Genomic DNA, 10,829 nt, shown 5'->3' with positions numbered 1-10,829 from the left:
CACATGCAGATGCTAGTTGGGGAAAGCGGTGCTTGTTATTTTGCAGGCTGGACTCCTTGCAGAAACCCACATCAGAACTGTGTAGCCCCAAATATGTGGGAGGGTGTGGACATATGAAGGTTAACCTCGTCGGTTAGATAGCCTGAGATGGGTGATGGCCCTATGCAATGTCCCTGTCCAACACATGCTTGCAACCCCTGTGTAGCAGAAAATTATGGTTGAGTCTTATGGATCCTTAATGCTCCTACAAAACACAAAGTAGTTGTTGCTACTGTATGTACTTTACAGTAATAAAGCCCCTTAGTACATCCACACAGTAATAATGTTCCTGTTTGTCCCCGTGTCCAAGAGTACTGTGATGTCTCCCTTTGTGCCCCATACAATGAAGCCAACTTTGTGTCACCTGATATTAGTACTGCCATGTTCACCATTATGTTTTTAATGACTCCAATGATGGCCCTAAATAGCATTAATACAATGTACACACTATCCTTCCCCTGTTGAAAATTCCACTTTTGGACACTAATGCAATACAAATAAAAGTCCATTCCTAGCTACCACAAGACTGACTGACCTCAAGGAGAACCATCTAGAAGCCAGCCTAGTGGTATGCAAGCTTATGCCTCCATCCTATGGAAGGTTGTTCATCTGCCTTACCCTAAGTTTTTGTATTGTTCCTCATTGAGTCCTCAATCCTGTATCAACATCAAGGGCACTCCAACCACCATCAGGGGGGAGACACACTATGGGGGAAGCCCTGGGGGAAATTACCCCACCATCAACCACACTGCAGTCTCTTTCTCATTGCTGCACCAGCCCCTGAGGAATGTGAAGGTCTAGTGGAGCCAACAACCACAACTGTGAGCCCATCTGCAACCAACTACTTGTCTCAAATCCAACCTCCGTGCCTTCCCCATACACCTGAATAGGACTAAGCCGCAAACTGGTCGCATGACAAATGAACATGACATTACTGACCTGTGAAGAAGAAACCGTGCTCATGTGAGCATCACTGCCACTTCAAGTAGCTGACCTATGGGGGTCCTGCTTATCCAATCCCCCAACTCCGACCAGACATTGATTTCCTATTCTAAAGATAGGACATCTATATTTAACTCCTGGAAACCCCTTTAAGAAGTGCACCCAATAGCACAGCATGTGGTTATTCTGCATTTATGTTATTTTTACTATTTTGTTGGCCAATATGAACACACCCTTATGTATACTGTTATTATTGGTTAATGTCAGAATTTCTGAATGTTGCGAAACCTGCACCTACACCAATTAATTCCTTGCCGAATATTTTATTATGACAATTAAGTTGGAGAAAAGTTACGCTGCAAGGTATTTGGAATAGCTGCAGGCTCTGTGTAGCTTCCCATCTGTCAGCTCGCAGGTGATGTTTGACAGGGTGACAGGTTTGGGTCTTCATGTGTGTCAGATTTTCCTGCCTCATTATATAACACATTGCTGCTGTATAGTATATCTATGGTACGCACACTTCTCTAGCTTATTTACTATGCGCATGGTTTCCCGTTGTTAAATCTTAATGATATGCAAGAAAAGCAGTGAATCTGTTTACTGACGTGTTTATATTGGTCACTGCTTTAGTTAAAAGTTCTCCAGGGAGCTGGAGGAATGGTTATAGCGCTGGAAGCCGGATGAGTATTTTAAGAACAGCTCCCACTAATCTATTAGCGTTGCTTCATACACAGTATTTGCAACATTTTCCTGCAGGGCTTTTTTGGGCGCGTGGGAGCAGTGGTCAAAAAAATGTTGCAGACAGATGTTTGCTGAAAGTCAATATTAAAATATAATAGGCACACATTCAAACATGATTCCAAAAATGCTTGACATTATCAGAAACACTGGGGTTTATGTTTCAAGACTAGCGTTCAGCATTCCCAAGCGGGCCGAAGAACAGAAACCTAATCTGCTTAAAAAGCATTTACCTGCAGAGCCCCACAGATCCCATAGACTATAATAGGGCACGCGCGGTTTCTGCCCGAAAATTTTTTCTCTCTGCATTTTTGGGGGAGAATAGTGTGAACCTAGCCTTAGGCACATTCTCCAGGATCTAAACAGAAATCTACACCAGTTCCTTCCTGCCGTAATCTTATTGCAAAGAAAACTGGAATAAACGATGATAAATCTGATGGAGATGATGCCTGCCAAGCACCTGTAGAGGAAAGTGATCTGCGAGGCTTAAACTTAAAGGGGTTGTTCACTTTCAGATCAATATTGAGAGATAAATGTTATTGTTTGTATAATAAAAGGTTGTACAATTTTCCAATATACTTTCTGTGTCAATTCCTCCAGGTTTTCTACATCTCTGCTTGCTGTCATTCATTTTGCTTACTACCAATGGATAAAAATCAGTCCATGGTCTATAGTGGCATAAACATGGTACATCTTGGGGCAACACAGTGCCTCAGTGGTTAGCACTGCAGCCTTGCAACGCTGGAGTCCTGGGTTTGAATCCCACCAGGAACAACAGCTGCAAGCAGTTTATATGTTCTCCCCGTGTTTGCGTGGATTTCCTCCCATTCTACAAAAAAACATACTTAAATGAAAGAAAAAAAAAATGTACATTGTGATCCCTATATGGGGCTCACAATCTACATTGAAAAAAAAACCATGGCACATCTTGTTTAGGCTAAAAATTTTTGGTTTGATTAACATGTGGATGTGGACTCTTAAAAAAGATATGTGGCTTACATGTGCTACGATGTGCCAAAAAATTAGCCAAAATTTTGTGGTAAAATTCTGGCTTCAAGTAATATATATGTGGTGTAAGTGTAGAATGTATAGTCTAAAGATATGTTCAATCTATCATCCTGCATCAGTCACTGTGATAAATCTGGTGTATTTTGACTGCCTGTCTAACTATTAGTAAATCTTTGTGCATGAATATCAGGTGCTCAGGTATTTTGGTCTGACCTATCCGTACCTACAAAGAAAAAAAAATTATATCTGAACAATTATGACCAGCTAAGATAAGATAAGATAATCCTTTAATAGTCCCACATTGGGGAAATTTCAGCATGTTACAGCAGCATAGTAATACAGATACAGGATAATACACAGTAATATATTACAGATGTAGACACACATATGCTGAGAAGAGAAGATATACTAGGAGTCCATAGCAGCTAAGGAACAGAAGAAGAAAGAAGGAAGACTTCATAATCATAATCATTAGTTCTCTGTGCGGAGTGATCTTCGTTTGGTCTGATGTAGATTATACAGCCTGGTCGCGGTTAGAAGGAAGGACCTGCGATAGCTCCTTCTCACACTTGGGGTGAAGAAGACGGTCACTTACAGTGCTGCCAAGTCCCAACAAGGTCCCATACATGGGGTGGGATTTATTCTCCCGCATGGAGGTCACCACAGACAGTATCCTTCTGTCACCCACCACCTGTACTGCGTCCAGGGGGCTCCCCAGGACAGAGCTGGCCCTCCTGATCAGCCTGTCAAGTCTATTTCTGTCCCTGGTTGATATGCTGCTCCCCCAGCAGGCCACACCGAAAAAGATGGCTGAAGCAACCACAGAGTTGAAGAAGACCCTAAGAAGTGTCCCCTGGACTCCGAAGGCCCTCAGCCCCCTGAGCAGGTAGAGTCTGCTGTGGCCCTTTCTGTGCAGCGCCTCCAGGTGGTCAGCCCAGTCTAGTTTATTATTGAGGAGCACACGCAGGTACTTATAGGTCCTGACTATCTCAATACATGTTCCAGAGTGATAACCAGCTGTGGTAACCAGATATGACCAGCTAACCAGAGTGATAACCAGCTGTGGTAACCAGATATGACCAGCTAACCAGAATGACATGGTCACATGACGCTGGGTGTGCCCATATCATCCCCTGAGCCTTAATCATAGGCCTCAGTGGTGACTTTGAAGGCACAATTTATGACCTCTGCCATCTGGTGCAATGAGAATATTTATGATGCACAGACTTCTGCTGTCAGAAAGGAGAAAAAAAATAGCGGTTAGCAGGATAGGGATTCTGTGGGGAGGCTTTGGCACATAAGGGGTATAAATATTGTGTGGGGGCACCAACAAGAGATGGGAATGATGGGAAGTTTGCGTGCAGCAGCAGTGGTCAGTATTGCCTGAAGACTATCTGTAGATGACGCTCCTTAATGGGGGCAGCCTAAGGTGGTTATGGCATCTCTGTTGTCTCCAATGCAGTGGATAAGGGATAACGTTAAATGACTGCAATACTCCTTTAACCAACAGAAATGTTGCACTTACTGATTTTATCTTATAGAATCTTCGAAAAAAATTATGGCAAATGAGCATTTTACCCTTCCCCCTTAAATCCCCAAACGTTCGGCTGTACTGAACTTTGCTGCATAGTATAGTCTTTTTCATACTGTGGCTCACAAATCATATGATACCACTGACAGTAAGGGGCAAGGCAAGAGATCCCCAAAAGATGAATAAATCAAACACAGAACTTGAAGCTGTTTTATGTTGCAGCAGAAGTCTTACCACGTCTGGTCACTCCGAGGTATCATAAATCACAGATTTATACCACCTATTGAATATTAATAAGGAACAGGACTCTTGATGTAATATGCAAAAAATTAATACAGAGAAGTACAGTACTAAGAGAGCAAAGGAGAGATGGGATATGGCATGGAACTTTACAGTGGTTTTCCGGCCCCAAATTGACGTTTTAAACTAATGACCTATCTGCATAGGTCATCAGTATATGGTCTGGTTTCGGTGGATAGGTCATGAGTATAAAAAATCAATTAAAGAGATTGTCTCATCTCAAGGATCCTATCTATACTGGAAGCTTATTTAAATTGAAGACTTTTCCTAAATATATTGCTTTAGAAATTCTGCTTTGTTTGCCTGCTATGTGACCTTATTCCTCCCATTGTTTACATAGTGTTACTATAACCATGGACCTATAGGACAACTGACCTTACTTACTCAGTGCCGGCAAGACAATCAGTCTGTTATCTCTCCATGTAAACACACAGTTAAATAGGAAACAGCATTGACATTAGTCGCATGCAAGATGCCACGAAATGCAGAGTTTTCCGATTTCGAGAAAGTGGTAATTGTCTCCACTATCTTTGCCTGGAACGGCCTCTTCCTGCGTCTTCTTCTGGCGCTGGCTTCAAACTTCTAGGCATGTGCAGTCGGCTCTGCCGTCAGGCCTCGGGCAGAGCCGACTGCGCATGCCCGTGGCCATTTTCTTGTGGCCGCTTACCCCAGCTTACTGTGTAAGCAGCCACAAGCAAATGGCCACTTACACCAGTTTATTGTGTAAGCGGCCACAGGAAAATTGGCGCGGGCATGTGCAGTCGGCTCTGCCCAAGGCCTGACGGCAGAGCCAACTGCACATGCCTAGAAGTTTGAAGCCAGTGCTGGAAGAAGACGCAGGGAAAGGCTGTTCCAAGTGAAGATAGAGACGGCGCTGGAGATTTCTCTCGTAGCATTGGGGACACTGAAGTGCTGTTTGAGCGCTGGGGCCTGCCCCCAGTGCTGCGAGAGAACTCATTTGCATACTGAAGAAAACTGTGATTTCTACCGAATGGCGGCGCGGAGAAGACATCTAAAGGAAGGAGAAGATAAGCCTTTCTTGAGATTATTCCTATGTGTTAGGGAGAAAAAATTGCGTTTTTTATGATTGAATCCCTTTAAGGGATATAGCAAGCGACCTACAGTCCTATGAAAAAGTTTGGGCACCCCTATTAATCTTAATCATTTTTAGTTCTAAATATTTTGGTGTTTGCAGCAGCCATTTCAGTTTGATATATCTAATAACTGATGAACACAGTAATATTTCAGGATTGAAATGAGGTTTATTGTACTAACAGAAAATGTGTAACATGCATTAAACCAAAATTTGACCTGTGCAAAAGTATGGGCACCTCAACAGAAAAGTGACATTAATATTTAGTAGATCCTCCTTTTGCAAAGATAACAGCCTCTAGTCGCTTCCTGTAGCTTTTAATCAGTTCCTGGATCCTGGATGAAGGTATTCTGGACCATTCCTCTTTACAAAACAATTCAAGTTCAGTTAAGTTTGATGGTCGCCGAGCATGGACAGCCCGCTTCAAATCATCCCATAGATGTTCAATGATATTCAGGTCTGGGGACTGGGATGGCCATTCCAGAACATTGTAATTGTTCCTCTGCATGAATGCCTGAGTCGATTTGGAGCGGTGTTTTGGATCATTGTCTTGCTGAAATATCCATCCCCGGCGTAACTTCAACTTCGTCACTGATTCTTGAACATTATTCTCAAGAATCTGCTGATACTGAGTGGAATCCATGCGACTCTCAACTTTAACAAGATTCCCGGTGCCGGCATTGGCCAAACAGCCCCAAAGCATGATGGAACCTCCACCAAATCTTACAGTGGGTAGCAAGTGTTTTTCTTGGAATGCTGTTTTTTTTGGACGCCATGCATAACGCCTTTTTGTATGACCAAACAACTCAATCTTTGTTTCATCAGTCCACAGGACCTTCTTCCAAAATGAAGCTGGCTTGTCCAAATGTGCTTTTGCATCCCTCAGGCAGTGACTCTGCTTGTGGCGTGCTTGCAGAAACGGCTTCTTTCTCATCACTCTCCCATACAGCTTCTCCTTGTGCAAAGTGCGCTGTATTGTTGACCGATGCACAGTGACACCATCTGCAGCAAGATGATGCTGCAGCTCTTTGGAGGTGGTCTGTGGATTGTCCTTGACTGTTCTCACCATTCTTCTCTGCTTTTCTGATATTTTTCTTGGCCTGCCACTTCTGGGCTTAACAAGAACTGTCCCTGTGGTCTTCCATTTCCTTACTATGTTCCTCACAGTGGAAACTGACAGGTTAAATCTCTGAGACAACTTTTTGTATCTTTCACCTGAACAACTATGTTGCACAATCTTTGTTTTCAGATCATTTGAGAGCGGGCTGTCCATGCTCGGCGACCATCAAACTTAACTGAACTTGTATTGTTTTGTAAAGAGGAATGGTCCAAAATACCTTCATCCAGGATCCAGGAACTGATTAAAAGCTACAGGAAGCGATTAGAGGCTGTTATCTTTGCAAAAGGAGGATCTACTAAATATTAATGTCACTTTTCTGTTGAGGTGCCCATACTTTTGCACCGGTCAAATTTTGGTTTAATGCATATTGCATATTTTCTGTTAATACAATAAACCTCATTTCAATCCTGAAATATTACTGTGTCCATCAGTTATTAGATATATCAAACTGAAATGGCTGCTGCAAACTCCAAAATATTTAGAACTAAAAATTATTAAGATTAATAGGGGTGCCCAAACTTTTTCATAGGACTGTATATTACCCAAAATACACAGTGGCCTATGGGATGTCGAAGTGGAAGCTGAACGGTGATTGTCGGAATGTGCCCCGAGTCGGCAGACCCCCAAAACTTAGAGATAGAGACCGACGGGTGCTGACCAGAAAAACCGCACCCAACTGATGGCTCACAAGGAGTTTTACCAGGTATCCGGGAGTATTGTGTCGCTCAATCCCATCTGTAAGGAAGCATCTGCTGGGGTCTACCAACTATTCAATATGGATAAATGTTGTTTTTCTATTCTACCACAGGGGTCCAGATACTTATTGGTAGACAGTGTATAAATAAGGTGCAACTTAGCAGATCAGGGATACTGGTGGCAAACATGTCAACTTACGCTGGAGTCTCTTGGTTTTCAGGTCCCTCACCCGGTGAATGGTTACTTTCACGGGTCTGTTTGTTCATTAAGGGGGGTTGTCCAGGATAACCCATTTTTGGCTATGAGGAAGGGGAAGTTGAAAAAAGGAAAACATACCTGTGCCAGGTGCTCTGATGTCTCCCACCATGGTCTGGTCCTGCTGCTTGGGGGTGTTGTGTTGGCAGAAGTATTTGACGCACATAACCGCTGAGGCCAATCAGCGGCCTAAGGAATGGACAGAAGACATCATAGGTGTCATATTTGTAGGACATCCCAGTTCCCTTACTTAGGCCGCTGATTAGCGTCAGTGGTCACATGCAGCAAGGACTGCCAAAACAAGGCTCAGGAGCAGCAAGACAGGACCGTGGTGAGAGACACCGGAGTACCAGGGACAGGCAGGTATGTTTTTTAATGTTTTACCTTTCCCGGCCTCTTGGACAAGCCATTTAATAGTCATTGCACTGCACTAAATTCTAATGAGGAGGTTGCCCAGAAATCCCTCCACCATTGTTAGGTGAACCCATGAAATGCAGAATGCAACCCTTTCCCCATACTGGCTGAGCCACAAGCTCCATTAATTTCCATGGGAGTTTTCTTTCTCTTATCTCTCACTTTTCTCTTTCTCAATAGTATTTTTCTTTCCCTACATAATAAATTGGTATATATACAGAAATATATCTACTGTATATTCCAGTATATTGTATGTTTAAAAATATATTTTCTAAGTACACAATGTACTAGTATATTTACTATATCTCAATATTTTATGCACGGAAAGAAAAATACTGAAGTTTGGTAAAGTCCTACTAACATTAATGTCTCAGTCAGTAGGGTGACAACTTTGTATATAGCATGTCCTAGGCTCCAGAACTGCCTCACACCTAATAGAGTTTTAATTAGAGATGAGCAAGTAGTGAAATATTCGAAAATTCGAATTTCGATTTGAATAGCCCCTCAATATTCGATCGAGTATCAAATCCCCATTATAGTATATGAGAAAAAAATGTTTGTTTCAGGGAAATCAAAATTTGACCATTTGGAGTCACCAAGTCCACTATGACACATCAGTAAATGATGCCAACACCTCTGGAATGTAACTGGGACAGCAGGGGAAGCATGTCTGGGGGCATCTAACATGCCCAAGTACCTGTATTATGCCACTATCACAGCCTATCAACTACACACTCCAAACTCAATATAACCTCTACGGAAAGTGGAAAAATACATGGAAACCTTCTGTCCTCTACATTAGTATGGACAGAAAGACAAATTTTAAGATAAAGAAATATTAGCATGCACCCCTTTAAAACACGTTGCCCATGACACATGCACAGATGGCATAGGCAATGGGAAATCCAACAGCCCCCACCCTTAACTGTCATTGTGTGTGTAATGGGTGTGTCATGTGGGGAGACTTCCAAAAATTACTTTTATGTCCCTTGAGGTGAGCACTGCCAAATTAAGTTGAGGCCCTTAAAGGGATTCTACCATTAAACTACTTTTTTTATAATTACCACGTCGGAATAGCCTTAAGAAAGGCTATTCGTCTCCTACCTTTAGACGTGGTCTCCACCACGCCGTTCCGTAGAAATACCGGTTTTAACTGGTATGCAAATGAGCTCTGCGCAGCAATGAGGGCGGGCCCCAGCACTGAAAGGCCGATGAGCGCGTCCCCATTGCTGCCCAGAGCTCTTTCCTGCGCCGCCTCCTTCTTCTGCAGCAACTCCGCCTCTTCTGGCTTCTCTTGCTCTTGTAGTTCTATACAGGAGCATAGAGAGGCCACCCAAAAATGGCCTCCGGCCGGCTCCTGTATTGAACTGCAAGAGCGGCTACCCAAAAATGGCCGCTCTTGCAGTTCAATACAGGAGTCGGCCGGCGGACATTTTTGGGTAGCCACTCTTGCAGTTCAATACAGGAGCTGGCCGGCGGCCATTTTGGGGTGGCCTCTCTATGCTCCTGTATCGAACTACAAGAGCAAGAGAAGCCAGAAGAGGCGGAGTTGCTGCAGAAGAAGGAGGCGGCGCAGGAAAGAGCTCTGGGCAGCAATGGGGACGCGCTCATCGGCGTTTCAGCGCTGGGGCCCGCCCTCATTGCGGCGGAGAGCTCATTTGCATACCGGTTAAAACCGGTATTTCTACGGAACGGCGCGGAGAAGACCACGTCTAAAGGTAGGAGACGAATAGCCTTTCTTAAGGCTATTCCGACGTGGTAATTAGAAAAAAAGGTAGTTTAATGGTAGAATCCCTTTAAGCTGAGCCATAGAAAATTTACTTTTCAGTCCAGCAATGTTTTAGGCCCTTGAGGTGAGTTGAGCATTGTACCAGCAGAGTTTTAGGCCCTTAAGATGAATTGAGCTTTGTAGTAGCAGAGTATTAGGCTCTTGGGATGAATTGAGGATTGTAGGAGAATAATATTATGCTCTATGGATGAATAGAGTCTTGTTGGAGCATAATATTACAATACTGTGTAAGCGGCCATTTTCTTGTGCCCGCTGGGCATGCACAGTCAGCTTTGCCCTAGGCCCAAGGACTAGAAGTTTGAAGCCACTGCCGGAAGAAGACGCAAAGAAGACCCGCTCCTGAAGAAGATAGAGGTGGCGCTGGAGAGTTCTCTTGTAGCATTGGGGAAGCCCCCAATGCTGTTTGACTGCTGGGGACCGCCCCCAGTGCTGCGAGAGAACTCAATTGCATAACAGCGAAAACCGGGATCTCTACGGAACGGCAGCGCAGAGAAGACATATTAAGGTAGGAGAAGAATAGCCTTTCTTAAGGTTATTCCTTCGTGGTAGGCAGAAAAAATTGAGTTTTAATGATAGGATCCCTTTAGGCAGAATTGGGGACCAAGTCCCCGAACACTAGTGGAAACCGACCCTTACAAATTACTAAAGCTTTAACAGTAAATGACAATGAACTCATTTTAGTAATACACTTTATTAGATGTCACAAAACACAAGTAAGGCTATATTCCCACCTGTCACAAAGCCTACCCCTGACCTAGAGTAACATAGACATATTTTTTATTGTGGTAACTGTTAGGAATCACACAATGAAATGAATACAATTTTTAACACAATCACTAAATGGCGTAAAAATAAAAATGGCGCAATTGTTGCCGTCATTCATCCAGTAACATTCTGGTGCGTG

This window comes from Leptodactylus fuscus, chromosome 2 (genome assembly GCF_031893055.1).
Source record: "Leptodactylus fuscus isolate aLepFus1 chromosome 2, aLepFus1.hap2, whole genome shotgun sequence".
In the NCBI taxonomy this organism is placed as follows: domain Eukaryota; kingdom Metazoa; phylum Chordata; class Amphibia; order Anura; family Leptodactylidae; genus Leptodactylus; species Leptodactylus fuscus.
Note: the sequence above shows the minus strand (reverse complement) of the source record.